The sequence below is a fragment of the Chinchilla lanigera genome, unplaced genomic scaffold (genome assembly GCF_000276665.1).
Source record: "Chinchilla lanigera isolate Chin_1 unplaced genomic scaffold, ChiLan1.0 scaffold00038, whole genome shotgun sequence".
Lineage (NCBI taxonomy): Eukaryota > Metazoa > Chordata > Mammalia > Rodentia > Chinchillidae > Chinchilla > Chinchilla lanigera.
The window spans coordinates 12,690,768-12,709,566 of NW_004955439.1; the positions used below are offsets into that span (position 1 = coordinate 12,690,768).

Below are 18,799 nucleotides of genomic sequence, written 5' to 3' on the forward strand. Positions count from 1 at the left end.
TCCCCTGGGCAGCCCCAGGACAGGACCTGTTCTTTCTCTCACTGTACTGGTGGACAAACAGAAGCTCAATGAAGTTGAGTGACTGATGTCAGATGCCAAAGATAACAAGCAAAGAACTTAGATCTCCTAGCAGGCCTGCCTGGTGCCAAAGCTGTGGCCACTGTTCCACGTCCGCCTGCCCCACAGGGCAGAGGAAGGGGTGGTTGGGATGTGCCTCCAGCAGGCACCCAGAGTCACAGGTGCCCTGAAGCCCAAGCCCGGCCATGGCTGCATCACAGGTCCCATTGCGGGGCGCTTACCGAGAAAGACAGACGCCAGTCTCCTCTCAGAAACCGGAGCATCCTGAGAACGTGGGGTGCCGTGGGGAATGCTGCTTCTGGACCATACTTTTTACCCTCCCAGAGACCCTCAGAAAAGTAGAAAACCTTATTCATCAGTCATCAGTGTCCAATCCTATGCTTATTCATTCTTGCAGCCATTCATACTCTAGTTATTCAGAGGGCTTCTAACACATTCCCAGTACAAGTGGTCACAAATTTCCCTAAATAAACATGTCGTTTGTCTCCAGCCCAGGTAGTAGTCCCTGAGCCAAAAGCGCCTACACCCAGCTCTGAGGCCTCACAATGGCCCCAGGCTCATTTTTCAGCCTCAGTCAGAATAATAGCAGGGATCAAGAAGGAGCACCCTGGCAGCAGCAAGGTCTCAAGCTTCCTCCAGCTAAATGCATTCAAGATTGCTTGGTACTCGACTCTTCCTTGAGGGAGTGGATTCCCCAAAACACAGGGGGTAACAGAAATGCTGCATTTGTCAGTTAAGCAGTTTCTTCTATCACTTTCTCCATTCAGAAAGGCACCTCCTCTCCTCTCTATCTTCCAACAAGATCTCCCCCTTGGATATGGGTAAGTGACTTGACCAAGACAACCAAGGAACAGGAATCTTCCAAGAGAGCTGAGGAAAATGCAAGCTCCTGCCGACCCACAACGTGCACCCACATTTCCCACACTGCGCTGCTTGCCAGCGTTTTCAGTTACTGCTTTTCGTGCTTCTCCCACAGCCACATGTCCACCACCGCGGCACACCTTCAGTTACAAGCCGGGCTTGGGATTCAATTTCTCAAAACCCAGCCCTGGTCAGAAAGCCCCAGTCACAGCATGCAACTGTCTGACCCCACTTCTGCATTCCCTGATTTTAGGAACTAAGGGAGAGGAGAAACAGAAACTGAAAGAAACAATTTTTCAGAAATTGCTCCTTCCTTTCCCACCATTAGTATGTTCTGCATTTGAGGTTTGTACCTCAAAGTTCCAAGCGCAGAGCCTGGGACATGAAGGACTCTTTCAAGGCTGGTAAGGTCGCTGAACATCTGAACATGTCGGGCAAGCGATTAATCTCTACAGTCAGTCTGAGACCCCAGGCTCCACATGGCAGATGAGATGGGAGCCCATCCTCTCCTGAAAGATGAGGACAGAGACAGGAGCTCAGCCTACCAGCCCTTCATTTCCTGCCCCAATGAAGAAAACTCCTGGAAAACACGCTCTCTGGGGGAAGAGAGAACTGGACCAGAATATCTTAAGGGGGGGCTCGTGAAATATAGCGTGACAAATACAGCATGATCCTGAGGATTGTGCTGGTCATCTCAACTCACCAAGACATGTCCATGGGCCACAACACCACCACCTGCAAGTGTCTCGTCTCCTCCACCTTGCACAATCTGCCCTTGACCAAGCCACCAACATAACCTTGCTAAACAGAGATCTGGCTAGGTCTCCCTCCACTGAGAGCCTTCCGTGCAAACCCGTCACACACTGTGCAGAATAAACCCCTAAAATCCCTGCTCAACCTTCAGTTCCCTTCACCTCAGTTTCAGCAATGTCAAGAAAGAAAGCTGAAGCTGGGCATGGTTGCAGATGCCTGCAATCCCAGCATTCTGGGAGGCTGAGGCAGGAGGAGCACAAGTTAAATCCCAGCCTGGGCAACTTAGCAAGACACTACCTCAAAATTTGAAAAGGACTGAGGACTTAGCTAAGTATGAAGGCCTTGAGCTCAATCCCTAGTACCACAAAAAAGGAAGGAAGCAAGCAAGCAAGGAAAGAATGAGGGAGGGAGGGAAAGAGGAAGGAAAGGGAAAATAGCTCAGCTCTAGGTACTAGGAGGACAAGCAAGGAGGCAAAGAGCAGCAGGCAGCCTCTCTAGCAGCAAAAGGAGGCACTGAGTAGGCCCTCACCCCTGCTCACCTCCTGCCCCAGCACACACAACACCTCAGGAGAACAGAGGGAAATTACTGTAGGAAACTGGGAGAGAAAAGAGCAGAAGAACAGCTCCCATGGGGGCATTTGTTCTAACTACCAGCTAATGGCCCTGCCTAGAACATCCCCTCAGAAGCCACGGTGCAGGTCTCAAGGCTCGGGCCATTCCAACAAGACCTGGGCTATTCCTAGGACAAGGGGAACTGGGCTATTTCGACCTCAGAGCGACCTCAGAGCACCAGCCTGTATAACCTAAGGAAGTCGGCTCACACTGGAGACACAGCCCTCGCCATTCCCAGTCACCCAGCATTTCACACTTTCTCCACGTGCTCAGGAGGGTCAAAGAGCACCTTTCCCAGTGTGCATTCACGGGCAGAGATCGACAGGCTTGGAAAGACTGACTGAGAACCCAGTTCCAAGTTCCACCCCTGGTTCCCACAACTGGGCACCTACTAGATTCTGCACTCCAGAGTTGTGTTGGTTTCCCAGGATTGTGATGTCATCTCTCCTCCAGACACCTGCGCCTTCACCCATCAGGGATACAACACCCCTGCCACCTTAGAACAAATACCACCCCCAGTCTTCTAACAGCCAAGGGCTTGCTAGAGGGGTCATAGCTTACACTTCCCGATGGCTGGCTGCTCTTGAATAGAAATCATTAGCACTCTCTCTCTCTCTCTCTCTCTCACACACACACACACACACACACACACACATATAAACACGTAAACACTAAGAGTCATATTATCCACCAACGCACTTCAATCTAGAATTCTGGCTTACCTCAAAAATTATCAGCTCTCATGTTTGTGAACTGTACAACCTGTCACAACTTCTTTTTGGACTAATCAAAGCCAACAGGAGGCTGGGGATTTAGCTCAGCGGCAAAAGCGCCTGCCTGGCAAGCGCAAGGTCGTGAGTTCGGTTCCCCGTACCGGAGAAAAACCAAAAAAAACAAAAAAAAAAAAAAAAAAAAAAAAAAGCCAACAGAACAATTAAAACAATATATAACGGGGTATATTCAAACTACATTTCTTCTCCTCTCGAATATATCCTAAGGACACCTTCCAAATTAATTTCTTCTGTTCTAAAGTTTCCAATCTCTTTTCCTATTAGAGAAAAAGGTTAATTTCCCATCCCACCCCAAATCACACAAAACACTTTCAAATATTTGGAGGCCTGAAAACATATCTGTTGCTCATGAGGAAGACGGCAGCTGTTTAACTCAAGGCAGGCCACAGACGGCCAATATTTCACATCCCCAATCTGGCACCACGGCTACTCCTCCCATGGCCCTCCACAGGTAATAATTTAAGCCGAGGTGGCACAGCTGCCTTTACATTGGCCCAAACCACCTTCCAGATGTGCAGTAAGCCCCTATAATTACCACTTTCATCCATCTTGATGATTTAAATGCCTACAAAGGCAAAATAATAAAAGAATGTATATATTTTTACAAATTGGTATTCTCTGTCATCCTCCCAAAACAATCTTTTATGTCTCGTATAAACAGAACCAATGGACAAATAGAACCAATGAACTATCTGGTGACTTAGGGGCGGGGGGTTGTACGTGGTAGGCACATGTTTGTACCACTGAGCTATAACCCTAGCCCCTGATTTTCTCTTTATCCACTTAAACCCTAAGCTCTTTAAGTATAATATAAAGGACAAAGGAGAAAACTTCAGCAGATCATTAACATTTATGGGTTTAACAACAGCTATGCTTTTGCTAGTGTACACATACCTCTAAAGATATCAAGCAGATGTACACGTACCTCTAAACTCATCAAGCTGAACACCCTGCACACAGGTAGCTCTTTTCTATGTTCACCACATAAAAGCCTATGCTCTTTCCTGTGGTATTAAAAAACAAATATCCAGACTTTTTTTGAATGATCATACCTTACATCATTTTTATGCAACTTATTTTTTCTTTGAGATAGGTATAGACCTAGTTAATGAAAATAATCGCTCCCACTGAAAGAATTTGCAACAAAACTTTGTAGGGAATTTAAACAATGCAACTAATGCAGTGCAAGGCACCACAGTTAGTGCAATGAGGAATAGGAAGTCTGTGTCTGGTTCGGGACTTCTAACTCAAATGAACTTCTAACTATAATGCAATTTAAGGCATCTCTCTATTTACTATAATAAATACCATTACTAATTAAAACACAACACAGAATGCTTGGATAGAGAGCATAGATCAAGATAGAGACATGAAACATAGAAGCCTTTTAAACTTTTTTTTTAAGGTATTAAGTTTCTAGTTGAGTTTATAACTTGCCGAATCTGTTTCACTTCTTTCTTACTTTTCCCCTTTAGTTTACATGTATTAACCTAAAGCAATACGAGTCCAAGTTTAGGATGAGAGGAAAACCTTATTTCCTCAAAAAATTTAAGCAGATTGTGAAACTCTGAGTCACATTATCTTTTTACAAGAATTTTCCCACGCCTGTGTTTAACAAGAATTAGATGAAAATTCAAATTTGAGTCTCTTTATCTTATAAGAATTTTTTTTCTCATCCTTGTCTTTAAGAACAAGAGACACTTGCAAGTGCAAGTTTTCTTTCCTCTTCTTATTACAGCACTGGATCATAGCACCAGGCCGTATGACCATCCACTGCACATGGTGTAGAGCTAGGCAGTGGCCCCCGCCACCAACGTTAGTTCAGTGGAGTTCAAACTTGTGCAGTTGTCCTGAGGCCATAGAGCACATTTATTCCAATATGCATCTTCCACTGGGCCAACATACAGTAAGATAGAAGGAAAAAGGCCATTGCACCAAACAGTTTAGATAGGGTGGATTGCTATTGCAATTGAGGAGAAAAGAAACAGCATTCTTTCAGTAACTGGTTTGGCAGTATTTCTGAGCTTTGTCCCTATATACTTCTGTTCCTGGAAAATCTGAAAACTAAACGTCTATGAAAACAGAAGCCATGTGTCGCAGTACCTTTGTTATTTGTGCTCTTCTTTCCCTAGATGCCATTACAGTTTAGAATACCTCCACAGACTTAAGAGGGGAAGAGGAAATTTTTCTCTGTGAAAACATCAAGAGATACAATGTAATCTTTCCTATGCAGATTATATGCAAATGAATGCAAATGAACTTGTGGTCCTCTTATTTTATTATGTAGAAAGACAGAGCCCCTAGGGACAACCCAAATGTTTCATTATAACTCTTCAGAGTTGTGGGAAAGAAAACAAACAGAGTCCTGGTTCATTCATTGTTTTCTTTCCTTTTCTTTTTCTAGAAGCACATATACGGTATATTTTACACAGTATGAGCTGTGTTGTATTTACATTGCTCCTGGAGAGGAATAGTGATATAGATAGTTATAGATATATATATACATATACAACCCCGGGCGTGGTGGCCCACACCTGTGATCCCGGCGCTCTGGAGGCTGAGGCAGGAGGATCGCTGTGAGTTAAGAGGCCAGCCAGAGCTACAAAGTAGCTCAAGGCCAGCCTGAGCTGCATAACAAGACCCTGTCTCAAAAAGACAAGGAAAAAGAAAAAGAAAAAGATATACATATACATATACATATATCCTGCAAGCCAAATCCATCAAAAGAAATCAGTATAATACAATGAAGGCTAAGTTCTTAAATGACTTCACAATATTTTCATTCTTAATTACTTTGTTTAAGCATTTTGAGGTGATAAACACTTTTGGGAACCTTCAGGTAAAATTGCTAGAAGCATGAAATAGACATGAATTCTTGTTTTCTTGTTCACCTTCATCAAGTCTGTTCATATCAACCATCATCATCTCATCCTACCTATCCCAGTATGTCATTTTGGAGAAAATTCAGTGAGAGAGAGAGACAGAGACAGAGACAGAGACAGTGTTTAAACTGAAATACGGTTCAAGACCATGTTTTTCATCCATAACAACCAAACCCAGGCACTAAAGGAATACATTACGATCCAGCTGATGGTGAGAGGGGCCGCCCTATGTTAGGTGGCTGTCTTCATACCTTCCTTGCCCCTCTCTCCAAAAACACCCAGAACCTGCTAGAGTCTATGTCTAACTCTTTGGCAAATATGGCCATGGTGTGCAGAGCCCCCTTACTGTGCTTAGGTTAGGTGGGCCCCATCTAACATAAATGCACCTCTGAATAATGAACAGCCTCACAGAAGGTGGTAATGACCACGTGCTCCTTCCCAAAACTCTATCACTTCCTGCTTCTAAAGCCACAGACTCCAAAAATCTGGAGGCAGGGTGGATATGAGGGGAAAAGGGGGCATGGAACCTTTCTAATACACAAGGGGTAATTTTAATATATGGCACATGTTTAAGCTTCAAAAATGTATTACAATAAGAGACACACTGCCATTTATCCCCCTGAAAAAAATCCCCCTTCCTTTGAACACACTTATCCATTATTTGTGTCACTTTCTGAAGCAGCTTTAGAAGTCTTTTCATGAGTGCTTCAGACTTTAAAATATGGAGAATGCTACTGCCGACTGCAATACAAGGGAAAGACAGGCTCTGAAAAACATAACGATGTATCTTCATCTACGGTATTCAGCAGATCAGGCACCATGCAACTTCCGGCTCTTCCCCAAAGTCAACGACCATGGAAAGTGAATGCTTTGAATGGACTATGGAAATGGAAGCAACCACAACTGCACACCTGAAGACGCTCACAGAACAGGGCTTCCAGGACTACTTCAGCAAGGGGCAAAATGATAAGAAAGTGTTTTCAGAGTGAAGGGGAATAATTTGAGGGGATTAATGGATTGTGTCTTTTATTGTAATCATTTTTTAAACGTAAACACTATATTTTAGATCACATCTCATATGTATAATTTATCTATGACTGTGTATCTAATAATAAGCACTTACTCAGATCAAGCCAATCTGTTTACAACTATGATTATTTATATTAAAAAATACACACAAAGGGGCTGGAGGTATAGCCTAGTGGTAGAGAACTTGTCCAGTGTTTGTGAGGCCCTGGTTTGATCCCCAGCACCACTACAACAACAAAACAAAACACTGAAATAAGCGTTTAAATGAGATTAAACAAATATAAGAAAAATGTTCCACATTCCTTCCTGTTGCCAAATGGGTAAGCAGCTGCAGACTGTGACCCATCGGGGGCTTTGTAGGTCAAGGCTGGCTGGGTCCTAGGGAGCTGGTGAACAGACCCGACAAAAGCTGCTGCCTTCCTCTGTGTGCAGCACTGCACCTGAGTCACTCAAGGTCAGCTGGGACGGCAAGTAGGAAGAAGGCAGGATGTGAAAGAGAACAAGGCCAAGACAGCCCAGGAGAAACGGGAGCCACAAGGCAACTGGAACCTACAGCAATTTCTCATCACCTCAACCCTGACGCCATGGACGACCTACAGGACACACTGAAGCTCATCATACACACCAGCTGACCGCTGGCTCTGCACGCAGGGCAGGGGAAGGAGAACTAGAAGATTCTGGTGTCTCTTGAGGAAACATCACTTATGGCTGCATGGAGTGAAACCCCAGCAGGCATCCCTGTCTCTCACTTCCCTCTCTCAGGCCCAAAGCAGTCTATATGCACCTAGGATGCAAAAGGCTTGCAATTTTCAGCACAAGGCCAGGCATGGTGGTGCATGCATGTATTCCCAGCACTCAGGAGGCTGAGGCAGAAGGATCACTGCAAGTTCGAGGCCAGCTGGGCTAAGTGAGCTCAAAGCCAGCCTGAACTGCGTAGCAAGACCCTGTCTCAAAAAGACAAAAAAAATTTTTTTCAGCATAAATGTCATTGCTAAAATAAACAGAATCAAAAGAAGGCCTCCTCCATGTCCTCAAATGCTGGTGCCTCTGAATATCACACTGATTACCCGGTAGGATGATGAAGAGATGGCTATAAAGTTTGTGTTTATGCTCTTCAGTTATTAATAGTTTATAGGCTATTTCTTTTTTTTTTTAATTTTAAAAATAAAAGGAGGAAAACATTAACAGACAGACAACATTTTACCAAATAGCAAAAGAACAGTACAGACAATACAGAGTTACAAACAAAGTGGTAGGAAATTAACAACGCCTGTTGCATTACATATTGATATCTTCAAAGTGGTTTCTCATGAATACAGATAGAGACATGCAATATTGATCAATCAAGGACTCATTGACAGTTTCTTTCAGCAAAGAAATAGAAGACAGTAGATCAACTATGTTAAGTATCCTGTATATACATACATGCAAAATTTCTCCTTCTTTCCCTTCTAGGCTATTTCATTAATTCAAGTAATACTGACTGAACACCTACTACAATCCAGGTGCTGTTCTAGGTGCTACATACAAAATATAAAATCAGGATATACACGTGATCCTTTACTGCCACTAAACAGAAAAGCAAAGTGCATCCTTTAGTGTAGTCATATGGTTAAGCTGTGGGAGCTTGTTAAAGGAATTGAGTAAGCTGTACGCACAATATAAGGTCTCTTTGGAATTAACACATTCCCACCGGCTTGAAGCTTTGGTGGTAGAGGGAGGCATGACTGTCCCATCAGATGGCTTATGCCACTGGCAGTACCAGTGGACATACTCTATTTTATCAGCCTTTTTCTAATAAAATGAATAAAAAGCTGCCCAATGGGACAGTCATGCTTGTACCACTGGTGGTTAAAGCTGCCTGGCAGCGAGACACAAATTACGGCCCTGTCGTGAATGTGTTAAAGGCCCTTTAAGATTCAGTCTGCTGGCTATGAGTGAAAGGAATCTTCAGAGCTTGAAAATGCAGAGAAAAGAATGGTAACACTGATAACTGGCTTGTAAAGAATACACACATACTTGCTGGGCCTGGTGGTGCATGCCTACAATCCCAGTAATCTGGGAAGCCGAGGCCTTTGAGCCCTGCCTGGGCAACTTAGTGAGACCCTGTCTCAAAATAAAATATTTTAAAAGAGGCTGGAGATGAACTCCCAATACAAAGGCCCTAGATTCAATGCCCAATATTGTAAATAATAAGAATAGCAGTAAATAAAGACTGCAACTACAGATTCAGACTCAAAAAGGACATCTGAGTTTAGCAGATGGTCATTTTAGACTGGACTCATTTTCTACTTCTATATTGCCCTAAGCTTAACAGAATCACAGATCTGGCAAGAACATCACCATTAGCTGGGTCGGAATGAAGTCACAATTTTGTATCAGATTCACAGAATTTGATGCATATGAATCACACTTTTGAGTTTGGCACAAACCTGAAGCTATATGTGGATATTTTCAAATATTTAACAGACAGATTTTTTATTAAGGAAAAAGTAATCTATGAGATCCCTAGGATATTGGAAATGAGTATGTTAATCTCAGAACAATACTGAAATCTCTGGCAATATGATTGCCATTATATAATACATTATTACATTATGCATTATATTCTGCCACTTTTTGAACAAAGAACCATGAGGTGAGACCCCTGCATGGAATAGGGCAGATCTTGACTCTGATTTGCTTCCTCCTGGCCCTCCTAAATGCAACTAGTACAAGCCCCAGGAGCCAACTAGATCAAAATTGACTGGCAATAGGCCTTGTGCTTGCAATAAAGTTGATTGGACTTTTTCTTGGTGCCACTGCCCAAAATTCAACATTTTTAAGAACTAACAGGAAATATCTAAAATGCTCCTTCGGGGCTGGAGATTTAGCTCAGCGGCACAGCACCTGCCCAGCAAGCGCACGGTCATGAGTTCGATCCCTGGTACCGGAAAAAAACCAAACCGCCCCCCCACCAAAAAAAATGCTCCTTGCCTGGCACCTGACCTTCTGCATTGGTGTAAATCCTACATTCCCCATCTCACATACAAACGGCTTAACATGATATCCAGAGGAGCTTCCACAGCATGGGGTCAGAAGTCCTGGGGGCACACAGATTGAGCCAGGACTGAAAACTCTTATGCTTGAACAAGGTGGTTGTTTAACATCATCTCTCTGCTTGACACATTTGAAATTTTCCATTGTAAAGAGGTTTTAAAAGATGGCTTTTATTTTATTATTTATTGGCACCAAGAAATGTTAAAGATTTTAAAGGCTGGGGCTAGGAATTATCCTTTTTTGCAGCCTTAGTACCTAATGCCCTCAGGATGCCTGAGTTTTAAGCTGTTATCTAAGAAGGATCTACAAAATACACATGTACATAAATGGATGCACACATGCGGCACGCATGCATTCATGGATGAATGAATGTATGAATGGAAGGCAGTAGAACTGATGTCTCACCTTCCTGTGATTACTGTAAAAATCATTAATTATGCATCGACACACTTCCCACTGAACAAGCATTTTTACATATATAACAGTGACTGAGCCTGTAGTCACGGCCCTTCTCCCCACTGATCTTTCACCTTTAACACAGTTCCACGAGTAAGATAATGAAACAGGAACTCAATCATTAGAAATGATGACAAATGGGGGGACGGGTGGCTCCAGGCAGAAGGGACAATAATTGTAATTCCTCTGTATCGCAGCACAAATGTCGCAAGAGGAAACGCTGCCATGAGTAGCTGCACAGGTGTGGGAGGACAAGGAGAGGGAGAGAGAATGGAACCCAGGCGCCCACTTCGTCATGAATTCAATGGCCATAGAAAGCTATTTAAGAAGGAGGCAGAGTGTGAGTACTTACCTTTAAATAGAGCAGGAAATTCCTGCCCTAAATTTCAGTGACAATCAAACCACATAGATTTTGAAAGCAGAGGCCGTGATTTCATTAACCTTGTATTCTGCATAAAAACCCCTTAACACAGGGCACTCAGCTGCAACCTGTGAAAGCGCCGGTCCCTCACCAGCTAGAAAACCTCCCTATGAAAGGGGGTCCTTGCCTAGCTACTCTGCTCTATTTCTGTTCAGCTATGAAGCCACCCATGCCGTTGACACCCATAAAGTAACCCTAAGCAAACTGCCACCAGTCTGTCTCTGGGGTCCCCAGCAGGGGGGCTCTTACCATCTTCCCAACAGAAAAGGCTGCAACTTCTCAAGAGTAAAGACGGGGTGAAAGTCCTGCGTGATGTTAGTCCTCCTTCCTGGGTGCCTGCAGTCTAAGAGGAAAGCTCCCGGAACAGGGCAACCTACACCAGGACGATTCATGCAGAGGCTGAGAACCGCTCCCAAGGGATTAGAAAGCCCTTGCAGGGATACAAAGCAGTTTCTTACACTAAAAGGACTCAAGAGAAAGCTTCTCGGTGCAATGGGCTGAAGTCACTGAAGTCTCACAATCTTCTCTTATCCTGACAGAAAAAAGCATTAAGATTTTTCAAACAAAGACTATATAAAAAGGCCTGCAAACTTATTGGGATGAATGCTTGGTGTTCCACTCCCAGCAGGAAAACAGGCCTAGAACACCGCTGGTTCCCTCCACTGGTCCACGTGTGATAAGAAAACAAATGTGTGTCTGATGCTGTCACCAGGGAAAGCACCGGAACCCTCTTCAGTAATGAGCAGCTAGATAGCCCTTCCTGGAACTGAAGGGAGAACTGGATGTTCCTCTTTACTAGAAATTGCTTTGGAGCCCTTCATTCATGTGATACGAACTGAATGGTGTCTTTCCAAAGTCAGGGGAAAACAATTTACCCACAGACCTGAAAACATGAGCCTGGGCATGCTGGCGCACACCTGTAATCCCAGCCTTTGGGTGGCTGAGGCAGGAAGATCACCGTGACTTTGAGGCCAGCCTGGGCTATGTAGTGAGTTCAAGGCCAGTCTGATCTATACACCAAGACCCTATCTCAAAAACAAACAACAAAACTCCTAACGCCAAAACAACTCTTCACATACCTAACCCTCCCCTGACACATTTCGTGACTTCACTTCTAACATTTGTTTCTCTTCTGACCAAGTTAATCACACCGCAGCAACTGGAGTGCACCAAGGACTCCTCTCAGGGTCACAAAGTGCACTTGTGACTGTCGGGTGTGAGGAAAATCTGTTGGTTTCACCCGGTACTACATTCTGCCTGTAACACATAGGAAAAGTCAGATTTAGATAACATCAGCCCCACAAAATTACCCCTGCATGTGTGGGCATCCCCTGGACCCACATTTGTCATTTGTCCCAGCTGGCCCTGCAACTGGATTAATACTATGTAAGACACAATGGCCACACTTTCATTTCAGTTTTCTTTAGGGATAAAAGTTCTTTCCTAACCACATAACTTCTCCCTCAAGCTGATCTCAATTTTCATCAGAATAGAGTTTAGTTTTGCCAAGAATGCAACGTGAAAGAACTCGGAGGAAGCATCCGAAGCACATGGCTTTGTTCTTCCTGGTAGATTAAAAACATCTTGGATGTTGAGAGTAGAAAGTATTTGCTTTGTGCCACATTCTAAGAGGGTTACACTGTATATTTGACAGTCGTTTCATGGCAAAAAGAGCAAAAACAAAACCTACAAGAAATTCACATCATTCTACTAGGCCATTTATTGCCAAGAGTAAAAACACCCATCTCCTCAATTTCCTCACAAGGTGAGAATTCAACATCACCATGGGCTGCTTCAGTGATAACTAATGGTTAAGTATCAATTGTACATTTTCTTAAAAAGGACAGCGGATTTTTTTGAAGAATGAACATTTTTATACCGTCATCAGCCAGGTCTTCCTGAAATGTCCGAGTCAGTGTTGCCTAAACCTTCTTCCCACCATGCTCTTGGATTTACAATGAAGCAAACCCCGTATAATGCCATGAACTAGTCAGGGCAGGCCCACCTCCTACCCCTATTTTTTATGTTTCTTAACGGCCCTATTAAAAAAAAAAAAAAAAGCAGTTTCACTTTCTTCTCTGTAATGTGGATAGGAAAAATATTTTTGTCTGCCACACTGTAGGAGGTATACCTACAAAGGAACTCAAACATACTATCAAGATGCTTTGTTTGTTTGCTTGTTTTAATTAATGTGCTGCTTCCATCTGGATGAGTCATTTTGCCATAACAAAGTACGGGAGTTCAACAAGGGCATTTTATACTGGGAAACCAAAGAGCAGGCTCCCTCTCTGAACCCTTGAGCATCTTCCAAAACAGTAATTGGAGGGATCCTATTAGAGCCCGGGTCAAGTCAGGTCTCTCTGCTTAGAAAGCTGACCCCATAAGGCCACAGTTACCCGAATGGATGCATTTACCTAAAGAATGTATTAGAGCCCCGCACACCCCTCAGCTTGCTCCTGTCTCATCTCACACCTTGCCTGGGCTCCTAAGCGCCAGGGGCTCATCTGCCTTGTTAGTCTTCCAACACTTTCAGCTCCGGCCAGGACTCTCCCTTGCTCTCTCTCTACTGCTCTTCCCAGTTACCTGTTCACAGCCCTGCACATGTGACCCAGATACCCTCTTCTCTTCCCAGCTAAAAAAGCAACTTCCCTTCCCTGCACTCTCTAACCCCATTCTCTGCCTTATATTTCTTAAGACTTCTTACCATCTAAAACAGTCTGCAGCCGGGCCTGGGGGCACACACCTGTGATCCCAGCACTTGGGAGGCTGAGACAGGTGGGTCAGGAGGTCGTATCTCATGCAGGACCAGGCATGGCCATCATTGCTAGTTCGAGACCAGCCTGGACTACAAAGTGAGCTCAAGGCCAGCCTGAACTGCATAGTGAGACCCTGTCTTGAAAAGACACACACACACAAAAAAAAAAATTCACACAGGTAACTTAGTAAAATGGATTTCAAAATACAAATAAAAAGTAGGAAGTACTAACGATGTAGCTTGGTGGTAGAGTGGCGTTAGGTTTGATGTCCAAACCCACAAAAATTAAAATAGTTTGCTCATTTATTATGTTTATTATCTTCCTTCCTTAACTAAAGTACCTAGTCCAGAAAGTCGAAGATTTTATTTATTTATTTTTGAGTGAGGGTCTCACTCTGCAATTCAGGCTGGCCTTGCACTCACTACATAGCCTAGGCTGGCCTCGAACTCACAGTGATTCTGCTGCCTCAGCCTCCCAAGTGCTAGGATTACAGGTATGAGCTACCATGCCCAGAAATTTTTCTAAGTTTTATTCGTTAGGATAGTGCCTAGCAGGCTGTCAATACTAATTTACTGGATGGATAAATGAATGAACAAACAGATAAGACAAAGTAAAATGATCAGTCAGCTCGCACAGTCCCAGGCAGTATGCTCTGGCCCTTGCGCAAATGCATATAAACAATTTATATATTGCTTTATATTTTAATTTTTCCTTTAAGTAACATATTTACTCTTCAGTTCTCAGACTTAAAAGTAATTGGCAAGTTTTAACTTCTCAAACGCCCATGACTTTGACTTCATAATTTAAAAAACCAGTGTGAACCTCTCTGGTGCCTTGTGTGTATGCATCATCCTGCTCTCTTTATATGGTTTCAAAAGAAACAAATGGAATATAGTTCAAGGCGTTAATTACATAAGCTTATTAAAAACAACACCCTGAGAGGTGTCAGTTCCAACACTTAGCACTTTTATGTTTATGTAATTTATTAGTTTTATACACATGAGAAAGTCAAATGCAATAAGCATAATATTGCAAAATGACTGCTACCAAAGGGAAATTATTTCTCTCCACAGAAATTATTTCTTATTTCTAAAGAACTCCTCTAGTCCAAAAGTCTGAAGGGAAAAGAACACGGCAACAGAAACAGGTTTTTACATGCTCGCGGTTCTGTGCTGATGCTAAGGAGACGGTGCACTTCCGCATATAACTGCAATTTAAACAAGTCCAGAAGTACTTGCACTGTTCCATTTTGCAAAACAGTGTGGATTATTTCATAGCATTTTGTGTCCCCAAGTCATAAATAATCTATAACCTCAAGCAATTTTTTATATTACAGTTAGAGATGAGGTTCTATGAACAACTCTGGGTGGAGAAAATGGATAGCTAACAAATAACCCAAAATAAGATCTTTTGACCTCCAAGCTCAAGCTACGGCCGCAAATGCAAGAAATGAAGCTTCTCCACAAGGCACGTGGATTAACTGTCCACCGAGGAGCTGCAGATGCACCACTATCAGGCTAGGGCACGGGGACGCATGCCGGGAGCTGGAGGGAAGATTTCCACCGCCATTCCTGCCTTGCCTTTCGTGCACCCCAGGAACCCCCGAGGCATCCTGGATCTGGGCCCAGGGTAAGCTGGGCTCAGGTCGGTACCACCTGCCTAGAGACAAGAGTAGACAGGGAGGCCTGCCATGGCTCCTGCGCTACAATGCAAAAGAGCAACTTTATTTTCCACGGACACAACTTAGAAAATGTCTAGAGAGAGACTGTTCAAAAATTTCCACTCCATTTAATTTTCTTCTAAACTTCAGCCCAACATTAGCTGCTTCTCTCCCTATCCCCTCAGTGGTAACCAAGGCCCTAAAATAAAACACAGAGATAAGAGAGCTGCGAAGGACATCACCATGAAACTATACAGCTTACTGTACAGCACACTACACATATTCCTGAAACTATACAGTGCCAGCAGGCTGGAGTCCTGAGGTGACACGGAAGGAGATGAGCAGGAGGGAAACGCTAAGCATAAAGCACGTGGTGATGCACTTCAGTTGTCTTTCATGGTAAAATTTCACTTCTTATATAAAAAGTGTTTCAGTCCTCACCTAAGAATATCTTATTAGATTGGAACATATTTCCAAAAAAACATAAGAATATAAATCACGCCAAAGCAGAGGAAAAATGTAATAGAAGAAAACCAAGATGGTGCAGGCTAACGATAAGAAAAGCAAAAGAGATGGAGATATTTCCATTCTGTGCATTCAGGCAGGAATACCTTAAGGTCTAGAGGGCTGGGACTAGTATTTCAAAACTTTCCACCGACAACTTCTGTGTAAATTTCCGTCTGATTTCAAGTCTTGCCAACTATTGTATCTTTAAATCTCCAAGACAGCTACTCACCTACTTGTTTCTTAGAATTACACTGGCTTTTGTCCATATTCCACAATATTTTTTCAACAAAAGATACACAAACAGAACTTAGAAGACCACGAAAGACTTTGTCTAGAAGACTTTTGAGAGATCCGTTGATTTATCCCTCTACCCTTCTGCACCCCACCTTCCATTTTCAAAAGAGAAAAATGCTAATTGTTATTAACAAATTAGTTATGTATTTTATGGGGGTTTGGAAGGGACAAAGAAGTTGGGTTTTTTGTCAAGGAAAGAAAGAACCAGCATGATAAAGTGATTAAGATCTCTGTCTCAAAGTCTGTTTAAGTTTGACCTCAAAACTTAAATAGATTATTACAGTTTTTGCCTTGGAGAGATACTTGCCTCACAAGACAATGTGGCCAAGCAAGAGGGGTGATCCATGCAGACCCTCCAAGCAGCACTTGGCACCCGGAACTCAGTAAGTGATTGCTCCTATCATCAAGGTTTACCATTGCTTTTTGCCATTTTATGCATTATCATAATCAACACTTACACTGAATATATCCAAAATTTCTCCTACGACATAAATAAAATTACCTTTGTCCAGGTAGAAATGGTATTAAACAGTACGTAGAAGTCCCCAGGATCTGTGACACAAGTCAGCTTCCACAGCAGCCTGCCCTCTTTCCTAGCAGGGGTGTGGCGAGAGGCAGGCCCCTTGTGCTCTGTGTAGATGACCTTTCTCCCTCACACAGACTGATTTCCAAAAGTTTCACATCCGCACAATCAGGAATTCTTGTCAACATACATCAATGCACTTCTGCGTTTTTAAAATAATGACATTTATAAAATATCTACTAGTCCTGGGTACCATACTAAGACTTTGTACAAATTTTAATTCATTTACTTTTCCTTCTCCCAACATCTTCCTTTATTACTGCGTACTGGTTACACAGATTAAGGTTTTTCAGATGCTTTGGATGTTGAATATCCTCAAAGGCCCATCTGTCAGAGGGTTAGGCCTCAACATGGCACTAGAGGGAAGTGGTGGAACCATCAGGGAACAGTGCCTAATGGAAGGAAGTTAGGTTACTGGCGGCACGACCTTGAAGGGGGTATTAGGAACCCTGCTCTCCCTCTCTTTGCTCCTCCTCTACCATGCATTCCTCACCAGGATGTCCTCGTGGACCAAGCAACATGGACTGAACCTTCTCCAACTGTGAGCCAAAATAAACCTCCTTTTAAATTATCTCAACAACCGAATGAGTCCTTATCCTGCCCACTAGAACACAGCATGCAGCTTTGTAGATCATACAAATGCCTTGAAAATTATTTGTTGCTGTCTCATTTGATCAAGTTTATAAACTGAGTATTTTTTATTGACTTCCCTATCCTATAGGCTCAGAACCAAAGAAGATCCCTGCAACTATGTCAAGAAGAAAACACAGTCTGGGGTGTGTGTGGAGGGGGTAGGGGTGTGCACATATGTACACATGCGTATGTGTGTGCTGAAAATGTAGGAAGGAAAAGTAGGGGGAAAATGAACATTTATTGAACATCTGTATACCTAGACTACAAGTTAGACACTCTTGTACCCTATTTCACTTGAAACAGAATACTTAATGTAGGTCTTACTAAGTATATAGTACCAACGAAGGCCTACGAACTTGAGAGATTACAAACTTGCCCACTGTCATCTGACTAGTAAAGAGCAGATCCGGACTTCAAATCCAGCCTGTCTACTCCAAAATCTGACTTCATTCCCCACAAGCACATACATTACATATAACCCAGCTGGGTATATGACAAACTTCAGCCGTCCTTACTGCGTATGTGAATTATAAAGCCAACTACTGAGGCCTTCTACACAAGACTCTTCCCAAAATATTTTTAACTAAAAAGTCAGTATGAGTTACAGTATTCCTTCGCTGTACACAGCACACAGTTGAATAATCCACTTAACCACAGATGAGGAAACATATGCTTGGGTGCTCGGCCAGGCCAAACAAATTGTCACATTCTCGGATCCCTCATTCCTTCCTAAAGCCAGGTTCGCGGCTGTGCCAGCAGCCCTCAAGTGACCCCACCCACAGGCCCTGTGGGAAAAGCCGGGGCTCAGAGGCTGATGCAGCTGCTGCCTGATTCTGGTGGCCTCCAAGGGGTGCCCTCTCCTGGAAGTCCAGTGCCAGGGGGCAGAAACCTGATTACCCTCCACATCTCCCAGGCCCTATCTGAGCAGCAGAGCTGGCGTTGGGACACAGGGCTGGAGAGGGTGGGCCAGGATACACACCCAGGCTTGCCCTCAGTTGAGATGGGGCAGGGGGCTGCATGTCATCACATCCTGCTCGGCCCTGGCCCTCCCTCCCCAAGAAAGCTTCCTGAGGAAATCCTGACTGCTCCAGAGAAATGAGTGGCCCTGGCCTGAGGATGTAAACAGGAGCTTTGTGTTTTGTTCTGCATCCCTACAGACCTGAGCCAGACCTCTGGCTCAACAATTTCTTGGCAGCAGAGCAATGAAGAAGTAGGCTGAGCAGTGGCTCAAAGGACTAGAATTTACAAGCCCAGAATGTGCAGTGGTGACTCAGCTAAGAATTGCTGAAATGATGGAGGTGTTCTCACCAGTGCTGCTAGTTTAAAAAAGCAGAATTACAGTAATAACAAGAGACACATGGTGCTCCTAAGTAAGGCGAGTCCTCCACCAAAGGTGGAGAGATGTAAAAGGGGAGGGGAGGGGAGGGAAGGGAAAGGAAGAGGG

At 43.6% G+C, this 18,799-nt stretch overlaps 1 protein-coding gene across 1 annotated transcript in view; it reads right to left on the bottom strand.

Annotated features, from left to right (window-relative positions):
* Positions 1-18,799, bottom strand: part of Sash1 (SAM and SH3 domain containing 1) — a gene marked incomplete at its 5' end in the record, with an annotated part of 178,140 nt that overhangs the window by 139,407 nt on the left and 19,934 nt on the right.